The sequence below is a fragment of the Papio anubis genome, chromosome 10 (assembly GCF_008728515.1).
Source record: "Papio anubis isolate 15944 chromosome 10, Panubis1.0, whole genome shotgun sequence".
In the NCBI taxonomy this organism is placed as follows: domain Eukaryota; kingdom Metazoa; phylum Chordata; class Mammalia; order Primates; family Cercopithecidae; genus Papio; species Papio anubis.
The window spans coordinates 60,051,310-60,072,859 of record NC_044985.1 but is presented as its reverse complement, the minus strand read 5'-3'; positions in this window follow the sequence as shown (position 1 = coordinate 60,072,859).

The window sequence follows — 21,550 nt, the reverse complement described above, 5'->3', positions numbered from 1 at the left end:
AGACAGAAACAAAACCTCTTCCAAACACAGACTTTGAAAATCTGACCAAAGCTACCTATTTTGAATAAAAAGCAATGTGTGAATTTTGAATAATTCCTCAAAATTACTTTAGAAAACTAAAGTGTATGAACTTACCAAAATGAAAATGTGTTCCATTTAGGCCCAGTTAATGCTTACGGGAATAAGCAAAACTGAACCTATCAAGCCCATCTTCGTAGTGACTCAACATGATTTCCAGAAATGGAATACCCTCAATTGAAAATAATAGGTAGTTAACAGAATTTCCATAAATATTCACCACTTCTGATTACCTGTAATTCTTTCTATTAATGAAAAGAGGAAAGAAAATGGAAATATACATATGTTAATAATAAAATTACAGAAAAACAAACATGATGGATTTTGTGAATTTATAGTTGGAGAGTTTTTAAGATGTGGCCAGCAGCCCCATAGGGGTTTATCCTGACAAGTTTAATTTACATGTTTTTAAATGAGCATTGTCAAAGTTGGTAGAGCTAAATTACACTCAGTTTATCCCTCCCCAATTTCCAGGCTTTTTGTTCTCTTATACCCTAAAAATACAACAACATGGTTATTAAAGATCTCTCTTATGTCACAGAAGATTATTTGGGAGATTTATTAAATTAGATTGTGAAAATTCATGCCTTTTAAAGCTGTCTACGGCAGAGGTCCCCAACCTTTTTGGCACCAGAGACTGGTTTCATGGAAGACAATTTTTCCATAGAGGGGGATGTGGGGGTGGTTAGAGAGGGATGGTTTGGGATGATTGAAGTGCATTACATTTATTGTGCACTTTATTTCTACTATTATTACATTAAAGATATAATGAAATAATTATACAACTTACCATAACGTAGAATCAGTAAGAGCCCTGAGCTTGTTTTCCTACAACTAGATGGTCCCTTCTGGGAGTGATGGGAGACAGTGACAGATCATCAGGCATTAGATTTTCATAAGAAGTACACAACCTAGATTCCTTGCATGTGCAGTTCACAATAGGGTTCATGCTCCTATGAGAATCTAATGCCACTGCTGATCTGACAGGAGGTGGAGATCAGATGGTAATATGAGCAATGGGGAGTGGCTGTAAATACAAATGAAGCTTCCATCACTTGTGTGCTGCTAACTTCCTGCTGTGCAGCCTGGTTCCGAATAGGCCACAGACCAGTACTGGATCTGTTGGGGACCCGTGGTCTAATGGACACTTCCATTTGGATGTCCAACTCAATATGTCCAAAACTGGCCTCCACACTGTCAACCCCTCATCAATTTCCTTTTCTTCCAACTATACCTTTCAGCTGTTGAGGCTCAAGATCTTGGACCCTACCTTTTCATTCACCACACCCAATCTGCTCTCATTCATTAGCTTTTCCTTACAAATTTTCTCAGATCTGCCCCTCTGTTTCCTCTTTGTGACCTTCCTAATCCAGATACTCATTACATAAACTTAAATTAATGAAATGACCTTCCATTTTTTACTCCTAGCTACAGGAGGCATACTACACATCACTTCCTGATCAATTGCTCAACGGCCAATTTAATCATATCACACTCTTCTCTCCAGTGAAAATAACACGTGGGGTTTGTGGAATGCTTCATAATCTACAAAGCACTTTCACATTAATTAACTTGTTTGATCTTCACAGCAAGCCTGTGAGGTGGGCAGAACAGGTACTAACATTTCCATTTTGTAAGTGAGGAAGCTCAGATTTGGAGAGGAGGTGACTTGCCTGAGACCATGTACACAGCCACAAACTGCAGTCAGGAGTCCAAGCCCAGAGCAGTTTTCATTGCACATTCCATCTATGATAACTGCATGTTGCCTAAATGTCCAAATTACTGATAAGCCCTCAAGGCCCCTTGTAATCTAGTTCAGATTTGTATTTAAAACTTTATCTTTCATGGCCATTCTACAGAAACCTTCTGATCCAATCACATTGATTTACCTACTGTCCATTAACTTGCTAGGCAATTTTAACTCATAGAGTGACCTCTAAAAGCCTTTCCCTGTTCAGACTACCTATCTACCTTTTAAATGCAGTTGTTTACCTTCTCCATGAAGATTTCTACAACCATTTCATTAAATGTCAGTAATTTTTCACATGTTTAAACTCAGCATCATTTTTTATATGGCGTATGTTCCTTCTTGAATTGTTTTATTGAACTCTAATTTAAATATTTACATATTTTTGGGTATCTACCCATTATATATTGTGACTTCTTGAGAGTAGAGGCTTTATCTATCTTTGCATGCCTTTCAGAATCTAAGAAATGCAGTATAAAAGATATTCAGTAAATATTTGTTTGCAATGAATTCATTTTGATTGAGTTTTGTTAGTGGATGGCTTTTATATTTGAAATTGTCATTCTGGCCTTATAATAGAAGACCATATACAAATATCCTGACTACCCTCAATTGGGTGCTCTCAATATAATTTGATATGTATTATTTAACAAATTTATAACTCTCTTTAAATACTATATATTATTAATTATTGTAAAGGATGAGTTTAAGTAACCTTTTCTCTTGGACTGTTTTAGAAGTCAAGTTTTCATTTGGCACATTATTTTCTGATTAGGTGTATACAGAGATGATGTTCACTAACTCCTGTTAGAAAACCACTTGAAGCAGAAATGTCTCATTAATCAATAGTAATTATTAAAGATATTATGAAGCTTTGACAGCATACTAAATGAAAAGAATATAGACCTACGCTTTGTTTTTTCCTTTATATATATACATATATAAATATAAATTACCTTAAGGTAATTTCTAACACAGCATAAATATAATATTCAGCATTTTTAATTCAGGATAATTCCCTTTTCCTATTTTTTGAAAATACAATGACAAATTTTTTCCCAAGCCTTTGTATACTTACTGAAATGCATCTTCTGAAAAGTTAATCATACTAATCCTGGCTTTTTTGCATTTATTCAGTCCTTAGCACACTTTCAAAGTTCCAGTAATATCAATATACCTAGAATAATTCTTTAGATAGCATTCCCTTGTCTACCTTCTTGAACATATGAAATATATTATATAATAGCTGTTTTAACATCTTTGTCTACTAATCTGTGTCATCTGTGTCATTTCTGGGTCTATTTCTACTGACTGATTTTTCTCTTCCTGCTTCTTTGCACACCTGATAATGTTGTCTTGGGTCCCAGACATTGTGAATTTTACATTAATGGGTGCTGGAGATTTTTGTGTTCCTTAACTATTTTAAGGTTTTTTTCTGGAAAGCAGTCTTGGAACTAATTCTATTGATTGATTGATTGATTGAGACAGAGTCTCACTCTGTTGCCCAGGCTGGAGTGCAGTGGCACCAGCCATCTTGGCTCACTGCAACCTCTCCCTCTGGTTTCAAGCGATTCTCCTGTCTCATCCTCCAGAGTAGCTGGGACTACATGCATGCACCACCATGCCGGGCTAATTTTTGTATTTTTAGTAGAGACAAGGTTTCACCATGTTGATTTTGATGCTTGCTTTTAAGCTTTGTTAGGTAGTTCTAGACAACCATTAGTCTAGGTCTAATTGGGCCCCAATACTGAGGGCATACCCTTCTGAGAACTTCCATACCACATGTGTTAGATGGTCTTCTCACTCTAAGGAGAATACAAACTATTTTCAGCCCTCTCTGAACTCTGCTTGCTCTTTTCCAATAGTTCTTTCCCAGCCTTAGTCAAGTTTCTTCATAAGCATGTGATGATCAACACTCAGTTGAAGACTAGAACCTTCTACAGATCTCCAGAGTTCTGTCTCTCTGTGCAGTTATCTTCTCTTCAGTAGTCTGCTTTGTGAATTCTACCTACTGTGGCCTTCTTGGCCTGGAACTCTTGTATTCTCAACTCAGGGAGACTGCCGGGCTCTGCTTGGGTTCTCCTCTTTCCTGTGAGGCAGCCTAGAAATGCCTTCTAAGCAGAAGCTGGGCAATTGAAGGGCTTATTTTGTTTCTTTTCATGCAGGCATCACTGTCCTAAACTAACTGTTGTTTCATGTTTTAAACCATTGTTTTATATATTTGGTCTGATTTCTATAATTATTGAAAGTAGGAGGATACATCCAGTCCTTGTTCCTCTCCATCATGACTAGAAGTAGAAGTTCTTGGATAGCATTATGAAAGACAAAAATTGCTCTAAGGGTCGGAGTGAAAATGAGTTTTTCTTATTCAGAATTGCCAAAGAAAAAAAAAATAGAAATGAAAATTTACCCTTTCTAAAACAAGCCCTTTGGCAATAGTATCCAATTCAAAATAGAAAAAGAAAAATACATTGACTCTTTAGAGTAAAAATTTTAATTTATATACATATGAGAAGGTAATTCAACAAATTAAAGGTAACCTACTTGTCCTATTTCAAAATTACTTTAAATTCTTAGAAGTCACTAAAAACATTGTTTCGATAGCCAGAAATATTTTCTGATGTAAAATATAAGGTATTTCTTCATTTCTATTTGGTAACAAAACAAAAAATTGTGTGACTGCAACACAAATCTGTGCAGTCAAAAAGAGAAAGAAAGAAAGAAAGGAATGAAATAAACAGAAAAATTGGCCTGAGCAAGCTGGGACTTTTCTTCTTACATGTCCCACTTTGTATCGGTAAGACCAGATAATGAGTAGCACTTTTTCTTTGTAATAATTCATTAATCAGAGAAATGATCCTTGCTAGTGTTTAGATGTTTTACTTAATTTGGTACCTCTGGCCTGCTGTCCCACTCATGCCAAAATTATTATTTCTCACCCAGCATGTGATAAATAACAACTTCAGTTGTGATTAATACCATGAATCCTTCAACCTGACGAATGCAAAAAAACTTGAGACCTACAGGACAAGTGGGTGATAATTGTTGTGAGAACTGTTGAAGCTCTGCTCAGCTTGTGAGGGAAGAAATCCACAGGAAATGAAGCATTTGCTAGCAGTCCAACTGATCCTAAGAGGCTTCATTAAGCCCATCTCAGCAACATTCACCATCTGAATACCAGTCCTAGCTTTTCTCCCTCCCAATACTAAGTTTCAAGTATCTTCAGAGAAAAGAAATCATGAACTCATTTTTGCATGCATTTAAATATTTATTGAATGTATGAATAAATGAATAATAAACGAGAAAACAGAATTTTCACCCAAGTACTAGACATTATAATGTGGGCCATTTGAGAGCTACATATGGTTATCTCTTGTCATTTCTCTAATAACGCAATTGTGCACAAGTGTAGTTTTGCTAAAATCCATAGCAAAATTAACATTCTCTGCTGGCAAAAAGAAAACTCTTAGCAATGGCCAGTAACTAAAGCCACATGGTGCCATCAGCTTGATCATTATTATTTAGCTCTAGATACCAACATAGTATACCAGTGGTCCTCAACTGGGCAAGGGACTGCGTGTTATTTGAAAAAGCTTCCCAAGATATTCCTTGCCTCCTCATTGAGAAAGTGCTTTAAATGGTGGTATATATTTTAAGTCACAAGTCAATGAATGCATAATGATGGTCAACAAGTTGAATACTGCCTACAGACATTTTGGTTTGGCAGGCAAGTTGTTTTAATTATTTTCCTTTAATGCCTTAAGGTAGAGGGATGCATTATACACTCTGGCACAGCCCCTACTATGCCTTTTGTCTAATACCTAGTCTGTCTCATTCTTTTCATTACATATCTGGCTTCTGAACTGAGTTTGTGATCCCTGGCTGAATGGAGAGGTACTAAACAATAACAACCAAAAAAAACAAAAAAGTAAAAAAAAACTTGGCTTACAATGTTTATCTTATATAAATTTCAGGGAACAGAAGAAAGTGTCACCCAATTCATTTCTCTAAATCAACTTTATTATAATTATATACAATAAAATGCAGTTTGGTGAGTTTTGACAAATATGTACATCTTATAAACATCAAAACCAATATATAGAATTCTTCCATTACCTCCCAAAGTGCCTTATACATTCAATACAAAAGGAAAAACAAAAACAAAAATCTGACCTCAGATAACCCTTGATCTGCTGTCATTATAGATTAACTTTGTGTATTGTAAAATTTATATATGCATAGAGTATGTACTTCCATGTCTGCCCTCTTACCCGCAGCATATGTAATGGTTTAGGGATTCACCCAGATTGTTACAAGTAATAGTTGTTCGTTACTTTTTTTATTGAGTAGTATTCTATTGTTTAAAGGTACCATAATTTATCTGTTCACCTACAAATGGACTTTTGGACTTTCTTCTAATTGTGGGATACTATGAATTAAGCTACTGTGAACACCCAGGCATTAATCCGTGTATGGACATGGCTTCATTCCTCTGGGGTACTTAGCTGTAGAATTACTGAATCATATAGTAAATATATGTTTAAGAAACAGGGAGTTTCCTAAAGTGCTTGCACCAATTTGCACTCCCACTAGCAGTGAATGAGAATTTCAATTGTTTCATGTCCTTCTCAACACATATTATCAAACTTTTCGATTTTAGTCATTTCAATAGGTGTGTGATGACATTTCATTGTGATTTAATTTACATTTCCCTGATGACTAATATCATTAAGCTTTTTAAAATGTATTTATTGGTCATTCATGCTTTTTTTTTTTTTTTGGTAAAATGCGTAAGTCTTTTGCTTATCTTTTAACCTTGTATTTTTAGTTGGCTTTTTATTAATTTCTGAGTTCTTTGTTGTTCTGGATACAAGACCTTTATCAGCTATATTATTGCAAAACTTTTCCCCTATGGTAAGCCTTTTTAAATTTATTGTCTTTGGAAGAGCAAAAGTTTTAAATTTTGATTAAGTCCAATTTTCAAAGTTTTTCATAAATATTTCTGTATCCTACATAGAAAACCTTTTCCTACTCCAAGGTCATAAAAAGTTTCTTCCCAATATTTTACTTTCTTCCTTTTCTTCCTTTCTTTTCCTCTTCTTTCTTTCTTTCCTTTCCTTTCCTTCCTTTTTTCTTTTCTTTTTCTTTTTTTTTTGAGATGGAGTTTCACTCTTGCCCAGTGCAATGGCACATTCTCAACTCACCGCAACCTCCGCCTCCCAGGTTCAAACAATTCTCCTGCCTCAGCCTCAGGAGTAGCTGGGATTACAGGCAGGTACCACCACACCCAGCTAATTTTGTATTTTTAGTAGAGATGGGGTTTCTCTATGTTGGTCAGGCTGGTCTCAAACTCCCAACCTCAGGTGATCCGCCTGCCTCAGCCTCCCAAAGTACTCGGATTACAGGGGTGAGCCACTGTGCCCAGCTCCAATGTTTTCTTTTAGAAGCTTTAGAGTTTTAACTTTTGCATTTAGATCTATAATACATTTTAATTTTTGTGTATAGCTAAGAGTTTTTTCCACAATGATGTTGTTCCATAACCACCTGCCTAAAAGCCTATTTATCTCCCACCATCCACTATCTTGGAATTATCTAGAGTTTTATGAATTTTCTCTATTGTGTCCCTCTTTTCTATGCCATTTGGGGTTTTATTTTCTCTCTTGCTTATCCACTTCCCGTTTTATTGATTTCCACTTTTTAATTATTTCCTTCATAGTACTTAGAGTTTAATTGCTCTTCTTTTTCCAGATTATAAAAGTAGAAGCTGAGATCATTGACTATAGACTGTTCTTTTCTAATATAAGCATTTAACACTGTAATTTTCTCTGTAGGTTTTGCTTTAGTTGAATCCCATAAATTTGGATATACAGTTGACCCTTGAACAACATGGGTTTGAACATCACAGGCCCACTTACTTATGGATTTTCTTCTGCCTCTGCCACCCTTGAGACACCAAAACCAAACCCTCATTTCCTTCCTCCTCAGCCTACTCAACATGAAGACAAGAATGAAGATCATTACGATGATCCACTTCCTCATAATGAATAGTAAATATATTTTTTCTTCCTTATGATTTTCTTAATACCATTTTCTTTTTCTTACTTTACTGTAAGAATAAAGTATGTAATACACATAACATGCAGGATACATGTTAATCTACTGTTTACATTATTGGCAAGGCCTCTAGTCAACAGCAGCCTATTAGTAGTTAAGTTTTGGGGGATTACAAAGTTATGTGTAGATTTTTGACTATACACTGAACAATCCCACACTGTTCAAGGTCAACTGTATGGTATTTTCACGACTTCTAAATTCAAAATATTTTCTAATTTATTTTGTGATTTTTGTCTTTGACCCTGGACTATTTTGAAGTGTGTTGTTTAATTTCACAATATTTGGGGATTTTTCCATGGCCTAAGTTCACTCATTAACTATTTGTCAAGCACTTACCATATGCTCAACAAGTAGGCTCCTGCAGCTACAGGGCAGTGAACTAGTCAGCAGTTGTTTATCCAGAGTACTTACCTGGCACAGTCCCTGGAAAATAAATGGTGTTTATTGAATGAATGAAAATAAGCACTTTGGAGAATGTAAACATGAAACCTGATTAGAACTTAACTGTCAAGTGTATTATTCTAGTGATGAAATAAGAATATGATACTGCGAAATAAAGACTATATGGGTATTGAACAACTTGCTAAAATAATGCTTCCTATGCTGTCCAATGAAAATGCAGCACTTCTAAATTCTCCAAGGGAACAAATAATGGAAACCTACTCAGTTAGAAAAAACTATTAACATCATGTCAAATGAATGATTCAGTGGACTTACATTATATGAATATGCGTTAGTGTTTACACAATGATGGCCTTTTATTCTAGAATATATCATAGGCTGTTAACTAATTTTCCAGTCTATTGAAAACATCAACTATTTATCATGATAAACATCTAGACAGAGTAATTTTTTCCATTTAAAAGCCTATATGTTTAAAAAATGCATTAATTGCCTAAATTTCACTAACTTTCACTTTGAGATTACATGTGTGGTCAATAAAGAGATTCTCTCATATGTTTTTTCTAGATGGCATTTCCATCTTGTCTTTCAGATTCTCTGTTTGTTGTACAAGATCCCAATAGCATCCTTAAGTACATCATTTACTTGTTCAATAGAAACAAGTAAATAGGACCAGGAGTTCAAACTAAATGTGTATAACAAAAAGTAAGAAACAAAAACAAAACAACAACAAAAAACACCTCAATGTCTTATGTTTAATTATCTCTAGTTTTATAGGAGTGAAACATTGCACTGATGAAAGTGTATTACATTAAACTTGGTAAGCCAACATTTCTGAATTAAAGAAAAAAATCAAAATTAGTTTTCTGGTTTAACTTATATTGAGGTGTTTTTTTTAACATATTATTTTTAAAACAACTTTTGTTAAGTTTAGTTTTAAACCTTAGGTAATGAGAAAACAATAAGGAGTTAATCCTCCAGAAACAACTGTGAATGGTATTTTCTTTGAATGTATGATTAAACCAAAATAAAATTACATGTTCAACATTAACAAACTACACACGTTATTTGGGAGCAGAGAGATGTAAGTATGCTCTCCCCTCTGGAACCCACACATTTCTACTCAATAATCATTGAAATTTCACACATTAAATATGTGGGTGTGAAAACCAGAAAAGCACTGAATAATGTACTCAGGATATTACACCAGAGCAACTTAGGATATTGCTCTAAATATTTGTTATAAATTAATCCATCACCTAAATTAATATCTTAGTAATTTGACATATTTGGTAAAGTTTTCAAATTACTTAGTATATTCGAAGGTTTTGTTGGTTTCTTTTTGTTGTTGTTGTTTTTTTTTTTTAAGGTATTGTCTTTGACTATTCTTCACTAATGGGGAGTGAAGGTAGGACTCAGGGGGAAGAAACACTGTTTTTCAAAATGAAATCAATAATACTTTTTCCTCCAATACACTCTCATCAGTATGTATGTGAGAATAAAGTGAATATTATATATCTTTAGTGTTTAAATGGAATGTAAACAAATCAAATAAACTGTTTCAGAGCTTTACACATTAACATTTACATAATTATTTAAAGATATATATTCAAGAATGTTCATTATACCTTATACACACTGTACACCACTTAAATATTTTATTAATAATGGCTGGTTAATGAGTTAGAGTGTATCATCATATAATGAAACATTATATAATTGAACATGTGTCTACATCTCCTTATACCTATGTCAGAAAAGATAAACATGTTTGAAAGAGTATGTCCATAGTCACAATGGAAAACAAACCAAAAAAATTGCTAACAGAGGGGCAGAAATTGTGACAAACTCGATTTTAAAAAAGCACACAGATCTATATAGAAATAAGTTTGGAGGAAATCAAGTAGTAGCAGAAACTTATCATAAAAATGGCAATAGAGGCTGGGTGCGGTGGCTCACGACTATAATCCCAGTCCAGCACTTTGGGAGGCCAAGGCAGGCGGATCACGAGGTCAGGAGATAGAGACCACCCTGGCTAACACGGTGAAACCCCGTCTCTACTAAACATACAAAAAATTAGCCGGGCGTGGTGGCGGGCGCCTGTAGCCCCCACTACTCGGGAGGCTGAGACAGGAGAATGGCGTGAACCTGGGAGGCAGAGTTTGCAGTGAGCCGAGATGACACCACTGCACTCCAGCCTGGGCGACAGTGTGAGATTCTGTCTCAAAAAGGCAATAGAGTCCAACTCCAGAAGTCAGTGACATCGTATACAAAGTACATGAGGAGATCCCAGGCATTCAGGTGAAAATTAATTCAGAGCAGCCGGGCTGATGGGACATTTCCTCAATTCCCAGCTTTTGCTTAGGAGCAAGGGGCCAACATCAGTATTCGCTCTCAGGATGCTGTGGGGAGTGCCCAAGTAACAACTAACCTCAAGAAGGATGAGGAACATCACACCCAGAAGACAAACCGCCACCAAACTCTACTTAGATTCTCATCATAGACAATGAGAAGAAGCAGGGTAAGTAATGTAACTAGTATCCCCAGAGAAATGTATACTAATTCTCAAATGCAAAGAAACATAAGCAGACAACTAAGAACTGTCCAACATGTAAAGAAAACCCCACGCCCATGAGAGAAAGACCCCAAACTCAACAAATTATCATCAAAAAAAAGAGTCAATTATACAACCAAAAATAAATTTAAATAATATCTTCAGAGATTCCTGGGTATCCTGTACACATGAAACAGAAAATAAATAGAAATCTTAGAAACTTAAAATGTTATTGGAATTTCAGTTTCAGCTAAGATGGAGTCATAGAGACTGAGTATTTTTAGGTATTTCGGGTGACTAGATATTAGTATTCCATTAGTATTTAATTCTAGCCTACCTGAAATACCTAAAAATCCAGACAAAATACATGGAACAATGGTTTCAAGAAATGGAGGCTGAAAAGTCCCACTGCAGATATACTATCTGCAAACTAGATAACCAGGAAAGTCAGTATTGCAACTCAGCCTGAGTCTGAAGGCCTAGAGGGTTGAGATTGTCTCTGAGTTCGTCGACACTGAAGATTTGTTGTTGGTGGTGGTGTTCTCCCTTTCTTCTAGTCTTTCTTTCCTTTCATGCATATAGTTTGGATAGTTTTGGATAGGGACTAGTTAAGTGTCAGAGTCCAAAGGCCTGAGAACCTGGAACACTGATGTCTGAGGGCAGGAGAAAATAGATGCATCAGCTCCAGAAGGGAGACCTAATTTACCTTGTCCCTACCTTTTTGTTCTATCCAGGCCCTAGGTAGGTTGGATGATGCCCACCTACATGGGTGAGGGTGGATCTTCTTTGTTACTGAATCCAATACTAATATCTTCTGGCCATGCTGTCACAGACACACCCAGAAATAATGTCTTATCACCTATGTAGTATCCCTTAACTCAGTCAAATTGACACAAAAAGTTAACTAACATCACACCAGGAGAGGGCATAGGGGAAGGGAACCCAAGTAGGGCCTGGTAGACTCCCTCTAAGTTGAAGAAGTAGAGGGGAAAGTCCAGGGAGACAAAGGCAGCTAGAGTTTGCAGGGCAGAGTAGTGAGGATGAACTCCACAAATCGGCAGTTGGTGCCCCCTGGGAATCAGGACTATCAGTGCATGAATATGAGAAAACTATCTGAGGCCAGGAAAACGACACCTAAAAGGATTAAAGGGAGTAATACTGAGAGATCACACAAGGGCAAGAATGGTACTTGTTTGCACCAGTGAGATTGAGAAATTTCTTAATTCACAAGGTGTTAAATAGAATACAGAAGGTCCCATTTTACTATGGTTCAATTTAAGATTTTTCAACTTTAGGATGGTATGAAAGTGATACTCATTTGCTATACTCCTCAATTTAGGACAGGGTTACATGCCAATAACTACATCAAGAAGCATCTGTGTTTAAAAGGGTCTTGTCTCAAAAGAGAAATAAATTAGCTCTAGACTAAATATTATTCTGCTTCTAACACATTTTAAAAGACCCAAAAGGATTAAAGTGTTTTCTAGAAACTTAACTGCATTTCAACACAAAGTTAAATAATATTTGTAGGAATAGAAAAATATACAGCCCCCACAAGAAGAAAAAAAATCACAATATCTGGCATAAAATAAAAAATTATCAGGCATGCAAATAAGCAGGAAAAACTTGTAATAAGGAGAAAAATCAATCAACAGAAACCAATCCAGAACCAACACAAATGTTAGAATAAGCACACAAGGACAATAAAACTGTTGTTATAACTACATCCAAATGTTTAAAACGTGAGAGGAAAGAACATGTTAAATAGAGACACAAAAGTTCTTGACAAATTTCTAGATACAAAACTATAATGTCTGAGATGAAGAATATACAAAATGAGGTTAATGACAGATAAGACACTGCAGAAAAAAAGATAGGTGAACTTAATGACATAGCAATAGAAATTATCCAAACTAAACACAAAAGGGAAAAAGGACTAGAAGGAGGAGGAGGAAAACAGTAACAACAACAATACATTATCAATGAACTGTGAGGCAATTCCAAATGGTTTAATATATGTGTAATGTGAGTCTCTGAAGGAGGGAAGAGGAGATCAGAAAAAAATATTTAAAGAAATACTGGCTGAAATTTTTCCAAAATTAGTGAATAGTGTAAATCGAGAAATCCAAGATCAACAAACCCTAATCACAAGAGAAAAAATTCACTAAACAACATCACAATCATATTGCTCAAATCCGGGGATACAGAAAAAATTGTAAAAGCATCTAGAGGGGGAAAAATGTTACATACAGAGAAACCAAGATAAGGATGATGTTTTCTCATCACAAATAATGGAAGAGAAAAGGCAGTAGGGCAGATGGCTTAAACTGCTGAAAGGGGAAAAAGAAACTGTCAACCTAGAATTTGATACTTAAATATCTTTCAAAAGTGAAAGTGAAATACTTTTTCAAATATACAAAATACAAAAGTATTCATCACCAGTAAAGCCATACTACAAAAAAATGATTAAGAAAGTCCTTTCGACCGAAGAAAAATTTTACCAGATGGAAATATATATCTATACAAAGAAACAAAGGATATCTTTACAAAATAATTGACCATTTAAACAAAAATAGTAATGTATTGTGGAGGATATAACATAAGTAGGAGTAAAATAATAGCACAAAAACCGAAAGGAGAGAAATAAAAATAAACTTCTGTAAACCTCTTATATGTGAGATGGTATAATATCACTTGACGGTAGGACATTATAAGTCATAGATATATACTAGAAACGCTAAAACAGGGGTGTGCGATCTTTTGGCTTTCCTATGCCACACTGGAAGAGGAATTGTCGTGGGCCACACATAAAATACACTAACTATAGCTAATGAGCTAAACAAACAAAAAAAAAGTTGCAAAAAAAAATCATAATGTTTTAAGAAAGTTTACAAATTTATGTTGGGCCACATTCAAAGCCATCCTGGGCAATATGCGGTCCACGGGCAATGGGTTAGACAAGCTTGTCCTAAAACAATCACTAAATAACAAAATGAAGAGTTATAGTTAGTGAACCAACAAAAAATGCTGAGATAAAAAATAAACATTTAAAACAAAAGCAGGCAGAAAAACAGAAAAGGAAACAGAAACAGATGGGGCAAACAGAAAACATAGCAAGAGAGTATATTCAAATATCATTATATCAATAATCGCATTAGGTGTAAATGGTCTAAACACTCCAATAAAAAGGTAGATATTGTCAGATTATGACATAAGGAACTACTTGCTGCTTCCAAGAAACTCACTGTGAAATATAAAGACACAAATAGGTTACATGTAAAAAAATGGACAAAGATATATCATACTACTACTGATTCAAAGAAAGCTAGAGGATTTATGCTATCAAAGTACATTTCAGAACAAAGACTTTTATGGAAAAAAAAGTCATTTCATAATAATAAAGAGGTCAGCTAATCAAGAGGAAAGAACAATCCTAGATATCTATGCTCCTAATATGAGAGCTTTAAAATACATGAAGCAAAAACTGATAGAACAGCAAGGAGAAATAGACGAACCCACCAGTACAGCCAGATATTTTAATATCCCCGTGTCAATACTTGACAGAACATGTAGGCAGAAAAATCAGCTACATTATCAATCAACTTGATATCATCCAACACTTTCACTAATTGATACTGATAGAATACTCCATGCAACAACAGCAAAATAAACTTCCTTTTCTATTGCACATGGAACATTTAATAAGACTGACCATATTCTGGGCCACAAAAAAGTCTCAAATATAAAACTATTCATGTTATACTAAGACAATTCTTTGACAATGAAATTACATTACGAATCAGTAACAATCAGTTTACTTTCCCTTCAGCAAAAGAAACAATCAAGAGAATGAAGAGACAACCTGTAGATTGGAAAAAAATAATTTGCAAACTGTTCATCCAACAAGAGACTAATATCCAGAATATACAAGGAAATCAAAGCAAGTTAAAAAAAAAAAAAAAAAAAAAAAAAGAGAGAGAGAGAGAAATCTCCAAATATGTGGAAACTAAAGCATACACTTCTGAATAACATGGGGTTCAAAGAAGAAATCAAAAGGGAAATTAGAAAGCATTTTGAACTTAATGAAATATACCTGAAACACAATATACCAAACTGAAACACAATATACAAAAATGTGTGGGATATTGCTAAAGCTGTACTTACAGAAAATTACTTACAGCACTAAATGTCTGTATTACAAAAGTAGAAAGGGTGAACATTTCCCCCATAAGATTAGTAACAAGGGAAGGATGTACTCTCTCACCAGTTCTGTTGATGTTATACTAGAGGTTCTAGGGGAAAAATAAACAAATAAAATCAGTCAAATTGAAAATAAACAAGTAAAATTTTTTGTTTGCAGACATTATCATGTAGGTAGAAAATTTGACTGAATCTACAAAGAAGCTATAGTTATACAGTAACTGGTCTAGTTATACTAGAATAAGTTAGTTTACCAAAATGGCAGGATACAAGAGCTATAATATATAAAAATCATATTTCTATATACTAGCAACAAACAAATGGAAATTGAAATTTGTGACACCACCTATCTAAAATAGCATTAAAAATGTCAAATATTTAGGGATAACTCATCACTATATAGCCTATGTATGAGTTCTCACCCAGGTTTGTGCATTCTGGAGAAGATGCAGAAGAGGTGGTATGATGTTCAATACTTAATTTTTTAAATTTATCTATCTTATTGTGTTGTCTATGTCTTGAAAAGTTGTTGCAGTTATTTTTGATTGGTTCATTTAAAAAATTTTTTTATTTCAGTAGGTTTTTGGGGAACAGGTGGTGTTTGGTAACATGAGTAAGTTTCTTAGCGGTCATTCTGAGATTTTAGTGCACCCATCACCTGAGCAGTGTACACTGTACCCAATGTGTACTCTTTTATCCCTCTCCACTCCCCACTCTTTTCCCCAAGTCCCCAGAGTCAAGAACCCAAAAGTAAATGCAACAAAAACAAAGATAAATACATGGGACTTAATTAAACCACAAAGCTTCTGCACAGCAAAATAAATAATCAGCAGCATTAACAGACAACCCACAGAGTGGAAGAAAATCTTCACAATCTGTACATCCGACAAAGGATTAATAGCCTGAATCTACAAAGAACTCAAACAAATCTGCAAGAAAAAAGTATCCCATCAAAAAGTGGGCTAAGGACATCAACAGACAATTCTCAAAAGAAGATACACAAATGGCCAACAAGCATATGGAAAAATGCTCAACATCACTAATTATCAGGGAAATGCAAATCAAAACCACAATGCGATACCACCTCACTCCTGCAAGAATGGCCATAATCAAAAAATAATAGATGTTGGCGGGGATGCAGTGAAAAGGGAACACTTTTACACTGTGGGTAGGAATGTAAACTAGTACAACCACTATGGAAAACAGTGTTGAGATTCCTTAAAGAACTAAAAGCAGATCTATTGCTTGATCCAGCAATCCCACTACTAGGTATCTAACGAAAGGAAAATAAATCATTATATGAAAAAGATACTTGCACACCCAGGTTTATAGCAGCACAATTTGCAACTGCAAAAAGATGGAACCAGCCAAGTGTCCATCAATCAATGAGTGGATAAATAAAATGTGATATATATAAATACACACACACACACACACAAAACCACACACATACATACCATCAAATACTACTCAGTCATAAAAAGGAAAAAAAAATGGCATTTCCAGTGACCTGGATGGAATTGGAGACTATTATTCTAAGTGAAGTAACTCAGGAATGGAAAACCAAACATCACCTATTCTCACTCATAGCTCAGCTATGAGGATGCAAAGGCAATGCTTAATTTTTTATTGCTGGTGTGACAGGCTAGGTATTTGGGATAACTGGGGAAGGCACTTTTTAAACACGGCTTACACTCAGTTGGCTCAAGATTACATTGTCTTATTAATGCCTTTACACCCCTAATAAACAAGTTCCATCTACTGCTTACGAGTTATGTTTCACATAAGCATATTTAAAATTTTAGAGGTTTACATCTTCAGTACATAGCAGATGCTTATTTTTACAAATGAAGCATTCTTATCTTTAGATAGCCTATACTCACAAACATATGTATCAATTTTAATTAATAGCAACATGTTTATACAAAATATGGTTTAGGAAGCACACACAAACACACAGAAAGTAAACTGGTAGGATGAGGCATCCTCTACAAAGTTTTTCAAATAACACATTATCTTCTAGGAAATTGTGGATTATTCAAATAGATTCAAGAAGTAGAAAGCTTGCATGTACAATACCCAAAGGATGAAAAAGCCAACTAACTGCACCTAGAAAATAGCAAATCAGGCTTTCCAAAAAACTCTAAGAGTGGAAAAATAAGTTTTATGGACAAGTTCTATTGAACGTCAAAGAACAGGACTCTATATTCTGTAAGAACTGTTCCAGAGCATAGAAAAAGATGGACAGTTTCCTACCATTGCAAAACGCTCACAAAACTTGAGAGACAAAACTAGAGCAGACACACACACAAACTCTAAACTAAGCAGTCCATGAACAATATGCAAAAATCCAAAAATAACCAATTAAGAAGCTTCAGCAAAGGAAACAATCAACAGAGTAGAAGAGACAACCTACAGAATGGAAGAAAATATTTGCAAACTATTCATCCAGCAAGAGACTAATATTCAGAATATACAAGGAATTCAAAGCACTCAACAGCACAGGAGCAAAAAAACAAATAATCCAATTTAAGAACAGGTAAAGAACCTGAATAGACACTTCTCAAAAGACATGCAAATGGCCAAGTATATGAAAAAATGCTCAATGTCACTCATCACCAGGGAAATGTCCATCAAAACTACAATGTGGTATTGTCTCACCCCAGTTAGAATGGCTGTTATCAAAAAGACAAAAAATAACAAACGCTAAAGACACCAAGAAAAGAGAACTCTTATACATTGTTAGTGGAAATGTAAATTAGTACAACCATTAGGAAACACAGTATGGAGGTTTCTCAAGAAACTAAAAACAGAACGACCATATGATTCACCAATCGCACTATGAGTATTTATCCAAAGGAAAGGAAATCAGTATACCTATGAAATATCTATACCCCCATCTTTAATGCAACACTATTCACAATAGCCAAGATACAGAATTGACCTAAATGTTCATCAACAGATAAAGGGATGAAGAAAATGTGGTATATATACATAGTGAAATACTATTCAGCCACAAAAAGAATGAAACTCACAGCAACATGGATACAACTGGAGAACATTATGTTAAGTGAAATAAGTCAAACATTTCTATGTAGATAAATACCGCATGTTCTCACTCATAAGTAGGAGCTAAAAAAAAAAAAAACCCAGAGCTCATAGAAGTGAGGAGTAGAATTATAGTTATTAGAGGCTGTGAAGGACTGGGGAAAGGAAAATCAGGAAAGGTTGGTTAATGGATACAAAATTACAGCTAGATAGGAGAAATAAGTTCTATTGTTCTAAAGCACTGCTGGGTGATTATAGCTAACAATATTATATGCTTTTAAATAGCTAGAAGAGAGGGCTATGAATGTTTCCAGCACAAAGAAATGTAAAATGTTTGAGGTGATGGATATGCTAATTACTCTGAATTGATCATCACACACTGCATACATGAAGTATCACTCTGTACCCCATAAATATGTAAAATTATGTGTCAACTAAAAATAAAAACTCCCAATATTAAATTATTAAATAACAACTGACAATAATTAAAATAGTAAATAAAATAGGAGAATCTTTTAATCATCCATAAATACTCTAAAAGTATTTTTAAGTGTTTGATAGAATTTCATTTCCGTTCTTGACTTAAGCACACTGACACATAATATTCCAAAACAAAAACTTTACAATTAGAAGGAAATTTCCTTAATCTGATGAAAGGACGTTTACTCAAAACCTACTGATACACCATACTGAATGGTGAAATACCAGAAGCATTTCCATTATTACTGGGAACAGGATGTCTGCTATCGCTATCTTTCAATAGCGCACCAAGATCTCGCCCCTGCAGTAAAAGAAAAAAAAGAAGGAAAGAAAAAGGAAGAGAAGGAGAAGGGGAAGGAAGAGACATAACTTTGAAAGGAAAAAGACTTATTCCTCATTAGAAAATCCAAAAGTAACAAAAGCAAAATAATGAAAGCGATCAGTTAGGTGGCTTGATTAAAGACCAGCATGTAAAAACCAAAGCTTTCTGATTCACCAGCAATGATTAACTTAAAAATAAATGAAAAAAAAAAAAGATTTAATTGCTAATATTCCCTCAAAACCATAAAACAAGTAGGCAAAAAATTTAAAAAATGTTAAGATCTATATATAAGGCTTCAGTGAAGTACACAAAAAACTTAAACAAATTTACCATGTTTTAAGAGAAAAAAAAATTTTTTTTAATGTTGATTCCTATCTAAGAAAAGGATCTTAGGGAGGCTGAGGCAGGCAGATCACAAGGTCAGGAGTTCGAGACCAGCTTGGCCAATATTGTGAAACTCCATCTCTACTAAAAATACAAAAATTAGCCAGGTGCAGTGGTGTGTGCCTGTAGTCCCAGCTACTCAGGAGGCTGAGGCAGGAAAATCACTTGAACCCGGGTTGCAGTGAGCTGAGATCATGCCAATACACTCCAGCCTAGGTGACAGAGTGAGACACAGGAAAGAGGAGAGGAGAGGAGAGGGGAGGAAAGGGGAGGGGAGGGGAGGAAAGGGGAGAGGAGGGGAGGAGAGGGGAGGAAAGGGGAGCGGAGGGGAGGAGAGGCAAGAGAGGAGAAAAAGAAAGAAAGAGAAAATAAAGAAAAGGATCTTTCGTTTTTATTTAGCATTAACTTAGAAGTCCTACTAACCACAATAAGAAAACAAAAATTTTAAAGATTAAAAAGAAACAAAACTGCCATTATCTAGGGTTTATACCTTTTATCCATGGAAAACTACAAAGGATCCTTAGAAAGATCATTAGAATAAGAGAGCTCAAAAAGATTTTACTAGATGGATTCCACACATGAGAACATTTTTTACAGCAAAAATCTTAAATTTCAATTAAATATCATTTATAATAAATAGAAATGGAGAGAACAGGCACGCAGGAACATAATCAACAAAAGATGGTCAAGAGCTCCATGGAGATAATTATGAAACTTTAATGAAGGACATTAGAAAAAGCCTAAACATGGTAGCATGACACATTTATGGACATAAAGACTTAATTTTGTAAAAATAATGATTCTTTCTAAAACAACCCTGAAATTCAATGTAAATCCAGTATTAGCTCAGGAAAGCTACTAAGAGCACTACTGTCCAAAGACAGTACTCAAAGTTTACATGCGATTTAGACTAAGGCAAACTTAATAAATCCTTTACATGGTATAACTCTCTATCTTAAAATAAAAAAAAAAGCATGGTGATGAGAGGTCAAACTCAGCCAGGCACCATGGCTCATGCCTGTAATCCCAACATAGGCATGAGCCTTGGGAGGTCAAGGTGGGTGGATCACTTGAGCCCAGGAGTTCCACATGGTGCAATCCTGTTTCTACAAAAAAATACAAAAATTAGGCAAGGTGGCACACCTTGACTCCCAGCTACATGGAGGCTGAGGCAGGAGATCAACTGAGCCCAGGGGAAGCTCAAGGCTGCAATTAGTCATGAGCATGCCACTGCACACCAGCCTGGGTGACACACTGAGACCTTGTCTCAAAAAAAAAAAAAACCTTTTTTAAAAAAAAGCCAAACTGATGCCATGACTCATGGGTGTGAATTCCAACTCTACCATTTATTACTAACTTTATGACCCTGGACAAGGTATTTTTTGTGTCTCCATTTCCTCATCTGTAAACTGGGAATAATAACCTTCATGGTGTTTTGTCTTTGTTGTTAGGTTTTTATTTTATAATCATAAACTTAACCATTCAATCTAGCTACATGTAGAAGGGAATAAGGAAAATATGGAACCCAAAGTACTACAGTGAGAGCGAAAAGATTATGGGATACTACAAACAAGTGGAGTGGAAGGTTGCTCTCCTGAGCTACAGAAGGAATAGTCTAGTAGTTAACACAAAATTCAAATTTATTAGAGTTGTCCACAGTTGGCAATGGTGATCTTCTTGCTGATCTTGCCATTCTTGGACCCAAAGCACTCCATGGCTTCCATGACAGTCATACCCTCTCTCTCACCTTTCCTAAGACCACATGCCTACTATCTAAGCCTTCAGTCTTCGCACTACAGATAAAAAATTGGAAACCATTTGTGTTGGGTCCACCATTTGCCATAGGCAAGATGCCAGGACCTGCATGCTTCAGGATGAAGTTCTTATCAGATTTTTCCCCATAGATGGTCATGCCACCAGTGCCATTGTGGCATGAAGTCACCACTCTGCCATATAAACCCTGAAGTAATTCTGTGAAAGCTAGAACTCTTAAACCAAATCCTTTCTCTCCAGTGCTCAGGACACAAAAGTTTTCTGCTGTCTTTAGAACTTTGCCTGCAAACAGCCCAAAGGAGATGCGGAGCTCCTACTTGACAGCTATGTGGGAGAACATGGAGCTGATAATGGCTGACGGCAGGCGCCTCCAGATAGTAGCAGTGTCTGCAAAGCCATACTATTTTTATAAAGATTAAATGAGATAAAATTTCCTGGTACATAAAAA